This window comes from Dermochelys coriacea, chromosome 17 (assembly GCF_009764565.3).
Source record: "Dermochelys coriacea isolate rDerCor1 chromosome 17, rDerCor1.pri.v4, whole genome shotgun sequence".
Lineage (NCBI taxonomy): Eukaryota > Metazoa > Chordata > Testudines > Dermochelyidae > Dermochelys > Dermochelys coriacea.
Window position 1 is genome coordinate 2438688 of NC_050084.1, and position 16373 is coordinate 2455060.

Below are 16373 nucleotides of genomic sequence, written 5' to 3' on the forward strand. Positions count from 1 at the left end.
CCGGGAAAGGGCTCCCCCTCCAGCTCCCCCCCGCCCCAGGGAAAGAGCTCCCCCCTCCAGCTCCCCCCGAGCCCCCCCAGCCCCAGGGAAAGGGCTCCCCCCTCCAGCTCCCCCCGAGCCCCCCCAGCCCCCGGGAAAGGGCTCCCCCTCCAGCTCCCCCCGAGCCCCCGGGAAAGGGCTCCCCCTCCAGCTCCCCCCCGCCCCAGGGAAAGGGCTGCCCCTCCAGCTCCCCCCGAGCCCCCCCTGCCCCAGGGAAAGGGCTCCCCCTCCAGCTCCCCCCGAGCCCCCGGGAAAGGGCTCCCCCTCCAGCTCCCCCCCGCCCCGCGAAAGGGCTCCACCTCCAGCTCCCCCCGAGCCCCCCCTGCCCCAGGGAAAGGGCTCCCCCCTCCAGCTCCCCCCCGAGCCCCCGGGAAAGGGCTCCACCTCCAGCTCCCCCCGAGCCCCCGGGAAAGGGCTCCCCCTCCAGCTCGCCCCCGCCCCGGGAAAGGGCTGCCCCCTCCAGCTCCCCCCGAGCCCCCCCTGCCCCAGGGAAAGGGCTGCCCCCTCCAGCTCCCCCCCAAGCCCCCCGAGCCCCCGGGAAAGGGCTCCCCCTCCAGCTCCCCCCCGCCCCAGGGAAAGGGCTGCCCCTCCAGCTCCCCCCCGCCCCAGGGAAAGGGCTCCCCCTCCAGCTCCCCCCGAGCCCCCCCTGCCCCAGGGAAAGGGTTCCCCCTCCAGCTCCCCCCCGCCCCAGGGAAAGGGCTCCCCCTCCAGCTCCCCCCGAGCCCCCCCTGCCCCAGGGAAAGGGTTCCCCCTCCAGCTCCCCCCCCGCCCCGGGAAAGGGCTCCCCCTCCAGCTCCCCCCGAAGCTCCCCCTCCAGCTCCCCCCCGCCCCAGGGAAAGGGCTCCCCCTCCAGCTCCCCCCGAGCCCCCCCTGCCCCAGGGAAAGGGTTCCCCCCTCCAGCTCCCCCCGAGCCCCCCCTGCCCCAGGGAAAGGGCTCCCCCCTCCAGCTCCCCCCCAGCCCCCGGGAAAGGGCTCCCCCTCCAGCTCCCCCCGAGCCCCCCCTGCCCCAGGGAAAGGGCTCCCCCCTCCAGCTCCCCCCCGCCCCAGGGAAAGGGCTCCCCCTCCAGCTCCCCCCGAGCCCCCGGGAAAGGGCTCCACCTCCAGCTCCCCCCCGCCCCAGGGAAAGGGCTCCCCCCTCCAGCTCCCCCCGAGCCCCCCCTGCCCCAGGGAAAGGGCTCCCCCCTCCAGCTCCCCCCCGAGCCCCCGGGAAAGGGCTCCACCTCCAGCTCCCCCCGAGCCCCCGGGAAAGGGCTCCCCCTCCAGCTCCCCCCGAGCCCCCCCTGCCCCAGGGAAAGGGCTCCCCCTCCAGCTCCCCCCCGCCCCAGGGAAAGGGCTCCCCCTCCAGCTCCCCCCGAGCCCCCCCTGCCCCAGGGAAAGGGTTCCCCCTCCAGCTCCCCCCCGCCCCGGGAAAGGGCTCCCCCTCCAGCTCCCCCCGAGCCCCCCTGCCCCAGGGAAAGGGCTCCCCCCTCCAGCTCCCCCCCAGCCCCCGGGAAAGGGCTCCCCCTCCAGCTCCCCCCGAGCCCCCCCTGCCCCAGGGAAAGGGCTCCCCCCTCCAGCTCCCCCCCGGCCCAGGGAAAGGGCTCCCCCCTCCAGCTCCCCCCGAGCCCCCGGGAAAGGGCTCCACCTCCAGCTCCCCCCCGCCCCAGGGAAAGGGCTGCCCCTCCAGCTCCCCCCGAGCCCCCCCTGCCCCAGGGAAAGGGCTCCCCCCTCCAGCTCCCCCCCGAGCCCCCGGGAAAGGGCTCCACCTCCAGCTCCCCCCGAGCCCCCGGGAAAGGGCTCCCCCTCCAGCTCCCCCCGAGCCCCCCATCCCCAGGGAAAGGGCTCCCCCCTCCAGCTCCCCCCCGAGCCCCCGGGAAAGGGCTCCCCCTCCAGCTCCCCCCGAGCCCCCCATCCCCAGGGAAAGGGCTCCCCCCTCCAGCTCCCCCCCGAGCCCCCGGGAAAGGGCTCCACCTCCAGCTCCCCCCGAGCCCCCGGGAAAGGGCTCCCCCTCCAGCTCCCCCCGAGCCCCCCATCCCCAGGGAAAGGGCTCCCCCCTCCAGCTCCCCCCGAGCCCCCCCTGCCCCAGGGAAAGGGCTCCCCCTCCAGCTCCCCCCCCGCCCCAGGGAAAGGGCTCCCCGTCCAGCTCCCCCCGAGCCCCCGGGAAAGGGCTGCCCCCTCCAGCTCCCCCCCGAGCCCCCCCAGCCCCAGGGAAAGGGCTCCCCCCTCCAGCTCCCCCCGAGCCCCCCATCCCCAGGGAAAGGCCTCCCCCCTCCAGCTCCCCCCGAGCCCCCCCATCCCCAGGGAAAGGGCTGCCCCCTCCAGCTCCCCCCGAGCCCCCCCAGCCCCCGGGAAAGGGCTCCCCCTCCAGCTCCCCCCGAGCCCCCGGGAAAGGGCTGCCCCCTCCAGCTCCCCCCCAAGCCCCCCGAGCCCCCGGGAAAGGGCTCCCCCTCCAGCTCCCCCCCGCGCCCCCCCAGCCCCAGGGAAAGGGCTCCCCCCTCCAGCTCCCCCCGAGCCCCCCATCCCCAGGGAAAGGCCTCCCCCCTCCAGCTCCCCCCGAGCCCCCCCATCCCCAGGGAAAGGGCTGCCCCCTCCAGCTCCCCCCGAGCCCCCCCAGCCCCCGGGAAAGGGCTCCCCCTCCAGCTCCCCCCGCCCCAGGGAAAGGGCTCCCCCTCCAGCTCCCCCCGAGCCCCCCCAGCCCCCGGTAAAGGGCTCCCCCTCCAGCTCCCCCCGAGCCCCCGGGAAAGGGCTGCCCCCTCCAGCTCCCCCCCAAGCCCCCCGAGCCCCCGGGAAAGGGCTCCCCCTCCAGCTCCCCCCCGAGCCCCCCCAGCCCCAGGGAAAGGGCTCCCCCCTCCAGCTCCCCCCGAGCCCCCCAGCCCCAGGGAAAGGCCTCCCCCCTCCAGCTCCCCCCGAGCCCCCCCCATCCCCAGGGAAAGGGCTGCCCCCTCCAGCTCCCCCCGAGCCCCCCCAGCCCCCGGGAAAGGGCTCCCCCTCCAGCTCCCCCCGAGCCCCCCCATCCCCAGGGAAAGGGCTCCCCGTCCAGCTCCCCCCGAGCCCCAGGGAAAGCGCTGCCCCCTCCAGCTCCCCCCGAGCCCCCCCAGCCCCCGGGAAAGGGCTCCCCGTCCAGCTCCCCCCGAGCCCCAGGGAAAGGGCTGCCCCCTCCATCTCCCCCTGAGCCCTCCCAGCCCCAGGGAAAGGGTTCCCCCTCCAGCTCCCACCGAGCCCCCCCATCCCCAGGGAAATGGCTCCCCCCTCCAGCTCCCCCCTGCCCCAGGGAAAGGGCTGCCCCCTCCAGCTCCCCCCCGAGCCCCCCCAGCCTCAGGGAAAGGGCTCCCCCTCCAGCTCCCCCCGAGCCCCCGGGAAAGGGCTGCCCCCTCCAGCTCCCCCCCGAGCCCCCCCAGCCCCAGGGAAAGGGCTCCCCCCTCCAGCTCCCCCCGAGCCCCCCATCCCCAGGGAAAGGGCTCCCCCCTCCAGCTCCCCCTGAGCCCCCCCATCCCCAGGGAAAGGGCTGCCCCCTCCAGCTCCCCCCGAGCCCCCCCAGCCCCCGGGAAAGGGCTCCCCCTCCAGCTCCCCCCCGCCCCAGGGAAAGGGCTCCCCCTCCAGCTCCCCCCGAGCCCCCCCAGCCCCCGGGAAAGGGCTCCCCCTCCAGCTCCCCCCGAGCCCCCGGGAAAGGGCTGCCCCCTCTAGCTCCCCCCCAAACCCCCCGAGCCCCCGGGAAAGGGCTCCCCCTCCAGCTCCCCCCCGAGCCCCCCCAGCCCCAGGGAAAGGGCTCCCGCCTCCAGCTCCCCCCGAGCCCCCCATCCCCAGGGAAAGGCCTCCCCCCTCCAGCTCCCCCGAGCCCCCCCATCCCCAGGGAAAGGGCTGCCCCCTCCAGCTCCCCCCGAGCCCCCCCAGCCCCCGGGAAAGGGCTCCCCCTCCAGCTCCCCCCGAGCCCCCCCATCCCCAGGGAAAGGGCTGCCCCCTCCAGCTCCCCCCGAGCCCCCCAGCCCCCGGGAAAGGGCTCCCCCTCCAGCTCCCCCCCGCCCCAGGGAAAGGGCTCCCCTCCAGCTCCCCCCGAGCCCCCCCAGCCCCCGGGAAAGGGCTCCCCCTCCAGCTCCCCCCCGCCCCAGGGAAAGGGCTGCCCCCTCCAGCTCCCCCCCAAGCCCCCGAGCCCCCGGGAAAGGGCTGCCCCCTCCAGCTCCCCCCGCCCCAGGGAAAGGGCTGCCCCCTCCAGCTCCCCCCCGAGCCCCCCCAGCCCCAGGGAAAGGGTTCCCCCTCCAGCTCCCCCCGAGCCCCCCCAGCCCCAGGGAAAGGGCTCCCCCTCCAGCTCCCCCCGAGGCCCCCATCCCCAGGGAAAGGGCTCCCCCCTCCAGCTCCCCCCGAGCCCCCGGGAAAGGGCTCCCCCTCCAGCTCCCCCCCGAGCCCCCCCCGCCCCCGGGAAAGGGCTCCCCCCTCCAGTTCCCCCCCGCCCCCGGGAAAGGGCTGCCCCCTCCAGCTCCCCCCCGAGCCCCCCCGACCCCGGGAAAGGGCTCCCCCTCCAGCTCCCCCCGAGCCCCCCATCCCCAGGGAAAGGGCTCCCCCCTCCAGCTCCCCCCGAGCCCCCGGGAAAGGGCTCCCCCTCCAGCTCCCCCCCGAGCCCCCCCAGCCCCAGGGAAAGGGCTCCCCCCTCCAGCTCCCCCCGAGCCCCCCATCCCCAGGGAAAGGGCTCCCCCCTCCAGCTCCCCCCGAGCCCCCGGGAAAGGGCTGCCCCCTCCAGCTCCCCCCGAGCCCCCGGGAAAGGGCTCCCCCTCCAGCTCCCCCCCGCCCCAGGGAAAGGGCTCCCCCTCCAGCTCCCCCCGAGCCCCCAGGAAAGGGCTGCCCCTCCAGCTCCCCCCCGAGCCCCCCCAGCCCCAGGGAAAGGGCTCCCCCCTCCAGCTCCCCCCGAGCCCCCCCATCCCCAGGGAAAGGGCTGCCCCCTCCAGCTCCCCCCGAGCCCCCCCAGCCCCCGGGAAAGGGCTCCCCCTCCAGCTCCCCCCGAGCCCCCCCATCCCCCGGGAAAGGGCTGCCCCCTCCAGCTCCCCCCGAGCCCCCCCAGCCCCCGGGAAAGGGCTCCCCCTCCAGCTCCCCCCCGCCCCAGGGAAAGGGCTCCCCCTCCAGCTCCCCCCGAGCCCCCCCAGCCCCCGGGAAAGGGCTCCCCCTCCAGCTCCCCCCCGCCCCAGGGAAAGGGCTGCCCCCTCCAGCTCCCCCCCAAGCCCCCCGAGCCCCCGGGAAAGGGCTCCCCCTCCAGCTCCCCCCGCCCCAGGGAAAGGGCTCCCCCTCCAGCTCCCCCCGAGCCCCCCCAGCCCCAGGGAAAGGGCTGCCCCCTCCAGCTCCCCCCGAGCCCCCGGGAAAGGGCTCCCCCTCCAGCTCCCCCCGAGCCCCCCATCCCCAGGGAAAGGGCTCCCCCCTCCAGCTCCCCCCGAGCCCCCCCATCCCCAGGGAAAGGGCTGCCCCCTCCAGCTCCCCCCGAGCCCCCCCAGCCCCCGGGAAAGGGCTCCCCCTCCAGCTCCCCCCCGCCCCAGGGAAAGGGCTCCCCCCTCCAGCTCCCCCCGAGCCCCCGGGAAAGGGCTCCCCCCTCCAGCTCCCCCCCAGCCCCAGGGAAAGGGCTCCCCCCTCCAGCTCCCCCCGAGCCCCCCCAGCCCCAGGGAAAGGGCTCCCCCCTCCAGCTCCCCCCGAGCCCCCGGGAAAGGGCTGCCCCCTCCAGCTCGCCCCCCCAGCCCCCCCAGCCCCAGGGAAAGGGCTCCCCCCCCCAGCTCCCCCCGAGCCCCCCATCCCCAGGGAAAGGGCTCCCCCCTCCAGCTCCCCCCGAGCCCCCCCATCCCCAGGGAAAGGGCTGCCCCCTCCAGCTCCCCCCGAGCCCCCCCAGCCCCCGGGAAAGGGCTCCCCCTCCAGCTCCCCCCGAGCCCCCCCATCCCCAGGGAAAGGGCTGCCCCCTCCAGCTCCCCCCGCGCCCCCCCCGCCCCCGGGAAAGGGCTCCCCCTCCAGCTCCCCCCCGCCCCAGGGAAAGGGCTCCCCCCTCCAGCTCCCCCCGAGCCCCCGGGAAAGGGCTCCCCCCTCCAGCTCCCCCCCGAGCCCCCCGAGCCCCCGGGAAAGGGCTCCCCCTCCAGCTCCCCCCCGCCCCAGGGAAAGGGCTCCCCCCTCCAGCTCCCCCCGAGCCCCCGGGAAAGGGCTCCCCCCTCCAGCTCCCCCCCGCCCCAGGGAAAGGGCTGCCCCCTCCAGCTCCCCCCGAGCCCCCCCAGCCCCAGGGAAGGGCTCCCCCCTCCAGCTACCCCCCAGCCCCCGGGAAAGGGCTGCCCCCTCCAGCTCCCCCCGAGCCCCCCCAGCCCCAGGGAAAGGGCTCCCCCTCCAGCTCCCCCCGAGCCCCCCCAGCCCCAGGGAAAGGGCTGCCCCCTCCAGCCTCCCCCGAGCCCCCCCATCCCCAGGGAAAGGGCTGCCCCCTCCAGCTCCCCCGAGCCCCCCCATCCCCAGGGAAAGGGCTGCCCCCTCCAGCTCCCCCCCGAGCCCCCCCCGCCCCAGGGAAAGGGCTCCCCCTCCCGCTCCCCCCGAGCCCCCCCAGCCCCAGGGAAAGGGCTGCCCCCTCCAGCTCCCCCGAGCCCCCCCATCCCCAGGGAAAGGGCTGCCCCCTCCAGCTCCCCCCGAGCCCCCGGGAAAGGGCTGCCCCCTCCAGCTCCCCCCGAGCCCCCCCATCCCCAGGGAAAGGGCTGCCCCCTCCAGCTCCCCCCGAGCCCCCCCATCCCCAGGGAAAGGGCTGCCCCCTCCAGCTCCCCCCGAGCCCCCCCATCTCCAGGGAAAGGGCTCCCCCCGCCCGCTCCCCCCCGCCCCAGGGAAAGGGCTGCCCCCTCCAGCTCCCCCCGAGCCCCCAGGAAAGGGCTGCCCCCTCCAGCTCCCCCCCGAGCCCCCCCAGCCCCAGGGAAAGGGCTGCCCCCTCCAGCTCCCCCCCGAGCCCCCCCCAGCCCCAGGGAAAGGGCTCCCCCCTCCAGCTCCCCCCGAGCCCCCCCATCCCCAGGGTAAGGGCTGCCCCCTCCAGCTCCCCCCGAGCCCCCCCAGCCCCCGGGAAAGGGCTCCCCCTCCAGCTCCCCCCGAGCCCCCCCATCCCCAGGGAAAGGGCTGCCCCCTCCAGCTCCCCCCGAGCCCCCCCAGCCCCAGGGAAAGGGCTCCCCCCTCCAGCTCCCCCCGAGCCCCCGGGAAAGGGCTCCCCCCTCCAGCTCCCCCCCGCCCCAGGGAAAGGGCTGCCCCCTCCAGCTCCCCCCCGAGCCCCCCCAGCCCCAGGGAAAGGGCTCCCCCCTCCAGCTCCCCCCGAGCCCCCCATCCCCAGGGAAAGGCCTCCCCCCTCCAGCTCCCCCTGAGCCCCCCCATCCCCAGGGAAAGGGCTGCCCCCTCCAGCTCCCCCCGAGCCCCCCCAGCCCCCGGGAAAGGGCTCCCCCTCCAGCTCCCCCCCCGCCCCAGGGAAAGGGCTCCCCCTCCAGCTCCCCCCGAGCCCCCCCAGCCCCCGGGAAAGGGCTCCCCCTCCAGCTCCCCCCGAGCCCCCGGGAAAGGGCTGCCCCCTCCAGCTCCCCCCCAAGCCCCCCGAGCCCCCGGGAAAGGGCTCCCCCTCCAGCTCCCCCCCGAGCCCCCCCAGCCCCAGGGAAAGGGCTCCCCCCCTCCAGCTCCCCCCGAGCCCCCATCCCCAGGGAAAGGCCTCCCCCCTCCAGCTCCCCCCGAGCCCCCCCATCCCCAGGGAAAGGGCTGCCCCCTCCAGCTCCCCCCGGTCCCCCCCAGCCCCCGGGAAAGGGCTCCCCCTCCAGCTCCCCCCGAGCCCCCCCCATCCCCAGGGAAAGGGCCTGCCCCCCTCCGAGCTCCCCCCGAGCCCCCCCAGCCCCTGGGAAGGGCTGCCCCCTCCAGCTCCCCCCCTGCCCCAGGGAAAGGGCTCCCCCTCCAGCTCCCCCCGGAGCCCCCCCAGCCCCCGGGAAAGGGCTCCCCCTCCCCAGCGCCCCCCGCCCCAGGAATGGGCCTGCCCCCTCCAGCTCCCCCCCAAGCCCCCCCGAGCCCCCTGAGGAAGGGCTCCCCCTCCAGCTCCCCCCCGCCCCAGGGAAAGGGCTGCCCCCTCCAGCTCCCCCCGAGCCCCCCCAGCCCCAGGGAAAGGGTTCCCCCTCCCGCTCCCCCCGAGCCCCCCCAGCCCCAGGGAAAGGGCTCCCCCTCCAGCTCCCCCCGAGGCCCCCATCCCCAGGGAAAGGGCTCCCCCTCCAGCTCCCCCCCGGAGCCCCCCCGCCCCCGGGAAAGGGATCCCCCCTCCAGCTCCCCCCCGCCCCCGGGAAAGGGCTGCCCCCTCCAGCTCCCCCCCGACCCCCCCAGCCCCCGGGAAAGGGCTCCCCCTCCAGCTCCCCCCGAGCCCCTGGGAAAGGGCTCCCCCTCCAGCTCCCCCCCGAGCCCCCCCAGCCCCAGGGAAAGGGCTCCCCCCTCCAGCTCCCCCCGAGCCCCCCATCCCCAGGGAAAGGGCTCCCCCTCCAGCTCCCCCCGAGCCCCCGGGAAAGGGCTGCCCCCTCCAGCTCCCCCCGAGCCCCCGGGAAAGGGCTCCCCCTCCAGCTCCCCCCCGCCCCAGGGAAAGGGCTCCCCCTCCAGCTCCCCCCGAGCCCCCCCATCCCCAGGGAAAGGGCTGCCCCCTCCAGCTCCCCCCGAGCCCCCCCAGCCCCCGGGAAAGGGCTCCCCCTCCAGCTCCCCCCGAGCCCCCCCATCCCCCGGGAAAGGGCTGCCCCCTCCAGCTCCCCCCGAGCCCCCCCAGCCCCCGGGAAAGGGCTCCCCCTCCAGCTCCCCCCCCGCCCCAGGGAAAGGGCTCCCCCTCCAGCTCCCCCCGAGCCCCCCCAGCCCCCGGGAACGGGCTCCCCCTCCAGCTCCCCCCGAGCCCCAGGGAAAGGGCTGCCCCCTCCAGCTCCCCCCCAAGCCCCCCGAGCCCCCGGGAAAGGGCTCCCCCTCCAGCTCCCCCCCGCCCCAGGGAAAGGGCGCCCCCTCCAGCTCCCCCCGAGCCCCCCCAGCCCCAGGGAAAGGGCTCCCCGCTCCAGCTCCCCCCGAGCCCCCGGGAAAGGGCTGCCCCCTCCAGCTCCCCCCGAGCCCCCGGGAAAGGGCTCCCCCTCCAGCTCCCCCCCGCCCCAGGGAAAGGGCTGCCCCCTCCAGCTCCCCCCCGAGCCCCCCCAGCCCCAGGGAAAGGGCTCCCCCCTCCAGCTCCCCCGAGCCCCCCATCCCCAGGGAAAGGCCTCCCCCCTTCAGCTCCCCCCGAGCCCCCCCATCCCCAGGGAAAGGGCTGCCCCTCCAGCTCCCCCCGAGCCCCCCCAGCCCCCGGGAAAGGGCTCCCCCTCCAGCTCCCCCCGAGCCCCCCCAGCCCCCGGGAAAGGGCTCCCCCTCCAGCTCCCCCCCGCCCCAGGGAAAGGGCTCCCCCTCCAGCTCCCCCCGAGCCCCCCCAGCCCCAGGGAAAGGGCTCCCCCCTCCAGCTCCCCCCGAGCCCCCCATCCCCAGGGAAAGGGCTGCCCCCTCCAGCTCCCCCCGAGCCCCCCCCCGCCCCAGGGAAAGGGCTCCCCCCTCCAGCTCCCCCCGAGCCCCCGGGAAAGGGCTCCCCCCTCCAGCTCCCCCCCAGCCCCAGGGAAAGGGCTCCCCCCTCCAGCTCCCCCCGAGCCCCCCCAGCCCCCGGGAAAGGGCTCCCCCTCCAGCTCCCCCCGAGCCCCCGGGAAAGGGCTGCCCCCTCCAGCTCCCCCCCAGCCCCCCCAGCCCCAGGGAAAGGGCTGCCCCCTCCAGCTCCCCCCGAGCCCCCCCAGCCCCCGGGAAAGGGCTCCCCCTCCAGCTCCCCCCGAGCCCCCCCATCCCCAGGGAAAGGGCTGCCCCCTCCAGCTCCCCCCGAGCCCCCCCAGCCCCCGGGAAAGGGCTCCCCCTCCAGCTCCCGCCCGCCCCAGGGAAAGGGCTCCCCCTCCAGCTCCCCCCCGAGCCCCCCGAGCCCCCGGGAAAGGGCTCCCCCTCCAGCTCCCCCCCGCCCCAGGGAAAGGGCTCCCCCCTCCAGCTCCCCCCGAGCCCCCGGGAAAGGGCTCCCCCCTCCAGCTCCCCCCCGCCCCAGGGAAAGGGCTGCCCCCTCCAGCTCCCCCCGAGCCCCCCCAGCCCCAGGGAAAGGGCTCCCCCCTCCAGCTCCCCCCGAGCCCCCGGGAAAGGGCTGCCCCCTCCAGCTCCCCCCCGAGCCCCCCCAGCCCCAGGGAAAGGGCTGCCCCCTCCAGCTCCCCCCGAGCCCCCCCATCCCCAGGGAAAGGGCTCCCCCCTCCAGCTCCCCCCCGCCCCAGGGAAAGGGCTGCCCCCTCCAGCTCCCCCCGAGCCCCCGGGAAAGGGCTGCCCCCTCCAGCTCCCCCCCGAGCCCCCCCAGCCCCAGGGAAAGGGCTGCCCCCTCCAGCTCCCCCCCGCCCCAGGGAAAGGGCTGCCCCCTCCAGCTCCCCCCCGAGCCCCCCCAGCCCCCGGGAAAGGGCTCCCCCTCCAGCTCCCCCCCGCCCCAGGGAAAGGGCTCCCCCTCCAGCTCCCCCCGAGCCCCCCCATCCCCAGGGAAAGGGCTGCCCCCTCCAGCTCCCCCCGAGCCCCCCCAGCCCCCGGGAAAGGGCTCCCCCTCCAGCTCCCCCCGAGCCCCCCCATCCCCAGGGAAAGGGCTGCCCCTCCAGCTCCCCCCGAGCCCCCCCAGCCCCCGGGAAAGGGCTCCCCCTCCAGCTCCCCCCGAGCCCCCCCATCCCCAGGGAAAGGGCTGCCCCCTCCAGCTCCCCCCGAGCCCCCCCAGCCCCCGGGAAAGGGCTCCCCCTCCAGCTCCCCCCCGCCCCAGGGAAAGGGCTGCCCCCTCCAGCTCCCCCCGAGCCCCCCCAGCCCCAGGGAAAGGGCTCCCCCCTCCAGCTCCCCCCGAGCCCCGGGAAAGGGCTCCCCCCTCCAGCTCCCCCCCGCCCCAGGGAAAGGGCTGCCCCCTCCAGCTCCCCCCCGAGCCCCCCCATCCCCAGGGAAAGGGCTCCCCCTCCAGCTCCCCCTGAGCCCCCGGGAAAGGGCTGCCCCCTCCAGCTCCCCCCCGAGCCCCCCCAGCCCCAGGGAAGGGCTCCCCCTCCAGCTCCCCCCGAGCCCCCCCAGCCCCAGGGAAAGGGCTGCCCCCTCCAGCTCCCCCCCGCCCCAGGGAAAGGGCTGCCCCCTCCAGCTCCCCCCCGAGCCCCCCCAGCCCCAGGGAAAGGGCTCCCCCTCCATCTCCCCCTGAGCCCTCCCAGCCCCAGGGAAAGGGTTCCCCCTCCAGCTCCCACCGAGCCCCCCCATCCCCAGGGAAATGGCTCCCCCCTCCAGCTCCCCCCTGCCCCAGGGAAAGGGCTGCCCCCTCCAGCTCCCCCCCGAGCCCCCCCAGCCCCAGGGAAAGGGCTCCCCCTCCAGCTCCCCCCGAGCCCCCGGGAAAGGGCTGCCCCCTCCAGCTCCCCCCCGAGCCCCCCCAGCCCCAGGGAAAGGGCTGCCCCCTCCAGCTCCCCCCGAGCCCCCCCATCCCCAGGGAAAGGGCTCTCCCCTCCAGCTCCCCCCGAGCCCCCCCATCCCCAGGGAAAGGGCTGCCCCCTCCAGCTCCCCCCGAGCCCCCCCATCCCCAGGGAAAGGGCTGCCCCCTCCAGCTCCCCCCCGAGCCCCCCCAGCCCCAGGGAAAGGGCTCCCCCCTCCAGCTCCCCCCCGAGCCCCCCCAGCCCCAGGGAAAGGGCTGCCCCCTCCAGCTCCCCCCGAGCCCCCCCAGCCCCAGGGAAAGGGCTGCCCCCTCCAGCTCCCCCCGAGCCACCCCATCCCCAGGGAAAGGGCTCTCCCCTCCAGCTCCCCCCCGAGCCCCCCCATCCCCAGGGAAAGGGCTGCCCCCTCCAGCTCCCCCCTGAGCCCCCCCATCCCCAGGGAAAGGGCTGCCCCCTCCAGCTCCCCCCCGCCCCAGGGAAAGGGCTCCCCCCTCCAGCTCCCCCCCGAGCCCCCCCAGCCCCAGGGAAAGGGCTCCCCCCTCCAGCTCCCCCCAGCTCCCCCACCGAGCCCCAGGGAAAGGGCTGCCCTCCCGATCTGCCCTCCAGCCCCACGGAAAGGGCTGCCTCCCAGCCACCCCACAACCCCAGGGAAAGGGCTGTCCCCCAGTGACCCCTCCCTGCAGCCCTAGGCAGAGGCACAGTGGGACTCCCCCCTTCTGGCGGGCAGTGCCCAGCAGCTATGGGGTGTGGGGGGACACGCTCCTGTTGGGGGGGCTCAGGAGGACGGAAGGGGGTGCTCCTTTGGAACCTGAAGGCCCCTGCTTGGCTGGGTCTGCTCAGAGGGTTTGAGTGTCACCCAAACAATCCATTGGACAAACCTAAGAGCAAACTGCTGGTCCTCCCCCACCCCCACTAGTCTGAGTGGGGCCAGCCGTGTGGGGCCAGTGAAATCGTTATAAGAGCCAGCAGATGGGCCACGGCTTGTGGGCTACAGCCCCGGCGTTGACTGGCGGGACCCCCACTGACAGCTGGAGCTCACGGGGCGGGAGGTTGGATGGGGAGACGGGTGGCAGCAAGCTCTCAGCTTGGCCCCAGAGCAGGAAGCCACGAGGGGCCAATGCACCAGACCGTAATGACTTCCCCCTCCCACCCCCATCACGCCAAGGGAAATGGAGGCGCAGGGAGCAGGGGAGTGTGACAGGGTCACGGGCGAGCCAGGGGCTAGCAGGAATAGAGCCCCAGAGCCCCACCTCCCCATCTCTGCTCCGATCGCCAGGCACCGCTGCCCTGGCAGCAGCACTCATGCACCGCTGCATCAGGGCACATGCTGCCGGGGAGGCCACGTGACCCAAGTCGCATCCCCTGCTGGCTCCAGCAGGCTGAGTACCCAGGGGGGAAGGGGCAGCATCGGGGCCTGCACAACCAGCCAAGCAGGATCTTGACCCTGCAGGGATGTGTCCCAAGCCCCAGTGGGGGGAAGAGGGGATTGCTCTGGGAGCAGGGGGGGATATGGGGAGCAGCCACACACCCCTTCACAGAGCAGCGTTGGGGTCACAGTAGTGGCTGCAAAGAAGGATGTTTGCTGGTTGCAGCAGCACCTTGCAGGGAGAGGTGGAGGACACAGCCCAGCACTGGCTGGCTGTCCACATCTGCGATGGGCCAACTCACCCATGGGTCCCACCCCAGCAGCCAAGCCCCCCATGAGGCACTGGAGAAAGTGCACACCCTCCCAGCCAGCCCGCAGCCCAAGCACAGCCTGTGACACCCCATAAGGGCAGCTCCTAGAGCCCCCGAGGCTGGCGACTCTCAGGCCCCGACAGACAAGGCCACGGGTGGGGAGCGAACGGAGGCTCAGAGCAGAGCCAGGAGAGAACCCAGGTGTCCTGCTCCCAGGGCCTCTCCCTGGCAGTTCTGCCCTGCACTGGGCTGGGCACTGGTGGGGGATAAGCTGGGACTCAAAACCTGCCGGGAAGCACTACTCCGGGTCAGAGGGGCCAGGGGGAAGGAACAGGCCCAGGTCTCCTGCTGGGCACAGCACAGCCAGAGCCCTTGGCCAGGGTCCCGGTGCCAAATGGCACCAGCGCAAGGTTTTCTGGGAGAACCCGATGCTACTGGGGCGCTGTCTGCTTGGCTGCAGCCCTGGAGCAAAGCCGCAGGCAGCAGCGTTCCTGGCACGCCAGCAAACCCTCAGCCCGGCAGCCACCCTGGGGGATTAAGGGGATTGTGGGGCTCAGGCCAGCCAACAAGGGAAGCGATGCCCTGGCTCCAAGAGTGGCAAGGGCCCTACAAGGGCACCGAACAGAGCTGCACGAGCATTGGCCGAGCACCCACCCAGACCTCTGGGGACTGGGTGAGTGGGAGCGAGACAGGACGGGCACGACCCTAAACTCTCCCACTCCCAGCACCTGGCCCGGGCCGGCACTGCTGGTGGAGGGCAGGGTCACCTCAGGAACTGCGCCAGCCCCCGAGGGACAAGGGCAGAGCCCCTGGTCCTCTGCTCGGTAGGGGGCAAGGGGACCATGACGTGGAGGCAGTGCCTGGGCCTGCCCTTCGCGCTCTCTGTTGACCCTGCAGCAGGTGGCTACTGCAGAGGTGCCCCCCAGGCCAGCGGGGACATGAGGGCCCTGGCTCCATGGGAACCACCCTTCTCCTGTCTCCCACCCGGCTCCCAGATTGTCCATGCGGACGCCTGTGCTCTGAGAAAAGCCTGGTGGCACCCAGTGCGTGGGCTTCAGCATCCTCGGGCTCTTGCTGGCCCAGGCAGGCCGCACAGCCGCCAGGGCTGCAGGAGGGCCAGGCCTCATGTCCCAGGCTCAGCGCAGCATGGGGGAGGCAGGAACGTTCCCCTTATGCCAGCCTGGCATTCACAGAGTAGGTGAGAGGACAGGACCATGGGAAAGCCCTGACCACAGCCCCTCTGCCTCGGGCACAAGGGAGTGAGTTTGGAGCCAGCTCAGCCCAGCCACCCCCTTGCATCCCATTGCTCTCCTCTGCACCACCTGTTTGCCAGCTGCTGCAGTAACTCTGGCCCCGGGATGAGCACCTGGTGAGCCAGTGAGAGGGGAGCTGGCCCTAGGGCAGGGGCTCGGGATCTGCCCCAAGAGACTATGCTGGGTAAAGGGATTTGCTGAGGAAGCTGGACCATGCAGGGTTGTGGGCAGGGAGCCCTGCTGTGAGGGGCCCAGAGCGGCAGGCTAGCCAGGGGATAGCAGTTTGGGTGGCTGGGGAAGGGGTCTGGCCCTGCAGCTGAGGAGCTGGTGCTCACCCGTGGACCCGGCCCTCACCCGTGGACCCACTGGAAGGAAGCACAGCAGTGGCAAAGGGGAGGGTGAAGGCTGATGCTGGAGGGCAGCCAGCAAGAGGAGGGGCTGATGCCCACTGGGGTGCTGGGGGGTTGTTGGAAACCTTTTTGCCATACTGGTGATTTAGTTTGTGGCCCAGGGGTGAGGATTGGATGCTGCTTTCTAGTGTAATTGATTTGTTCTGCTGGACGATACTTTATATTATTGGCCCCGCCACCATCCTGGGTTTTTCCTTGCTAACATTGGAAGGTTTTCTCCATGGGGCTGGGTGCCTCCGTCTCGTCCCCACAGGCAGAGCCCATCCAAGGCCTGGGCGACTGCACAGCTGCTTGGCCCACTGTGCCTGCCTGGTGCCAAAGGCAGCGACCTGGGAGCAGCCCACCAGGGAGTTACCCAGCAGCCTAGGGCAGAGAGGGGACAGGAGAGAAGGACCGAGGAACAGCCACTTAGGTTGCAGCTGTTCCACGCCTCCTGGGCAGACCTATGCCAAGAGATTTCATGGAGGGCACCAATGAGCCATCAGGCACCTTGTGCTGCTGCCCAGGGCCAGATGGGAATGGGCTGTTGGGGCCGGGGGGGAGATCCTTGCTCTGCAGCGGCCTGGCTGTGGGGGACACAGGTGCCAAACACAAGGCAGTGGAATGCCCCCAGCTGCCCAGGGTAAAGCTGACAGCAAGGGCCCAAACAGCAGCAGTACCTGGGGGTTAAGGAGGTACCAATGCACCATCCCTCTAAGCGGGCAGCTCTCTCACCCCTCTTGCAGCAATGCTGCTCGCCACGATGCCTCAGCCTTCCTGGGGTGGCAGAGCCCAGGCCAGATGTACAGGCCTGGGGCATTGGATGAGCCTTGCCCCAAGAGTAAGGCAGGAATTCTGACTGATCTCCCTCCCCAGCCCGCTCATCCTTGGTCTCTCTGCCTGCAGCCTGCGCCATCCCGGCTGGAGAGCTCCCGGACCAAGCAGGCTGGCTTTCCTGGCATTTCCTCCTCATGTTTCCATGGCAGCATGGGCTGCCTTAGCGCTGTGTAGCGAGGCTCGCTGGGGTAGATAACAGGGACCTGCCTTTGCCCCCTGCCCTGCCGGAGGGACTTGTCCAAGATCAGACACAGGCTGACACCTGATGCTCCGGAGTGGGAGGAGAAGCTGCTTCCTGTCTTTGCACAGATCTTGCTCCACACCGGAGCGGTTCTTTCCCAGCAGCATCCTCTCGCCTAGGCCAGCTGGTATCGAGCCCACCGTCCTCACACAGCCACAGGGGAGGCTGGTCCACGATGGTGTTCTAGACCATGTAAAGCAGGGAATAGAGCTGGGGCAGCACCCCGGGGACTCTTGGTGGGGGGGGCACAGGCATAGAGGAGGCCAGGCCAGGCGCTTTGAGTTAAGCGGATCCCCATCAATTCCTTTTCTGGGATGTTTTGCTGCGGGAGGCTGGTATGTGTCCTCAACCCAACAGAGCTGCCATAGGGCAGTCAGCCTGTAGAGCATCTGGAGGACAAACATGAGGACAGAGGCTGGTGCCCAGGGACAAAGGAAAGGAGAAAGAAGGGGAAGGTCACCCACGTGCGATTTGCTGGGGATGCATTTTCCTCTTACAGCTAGAATCCCAGTCCTTC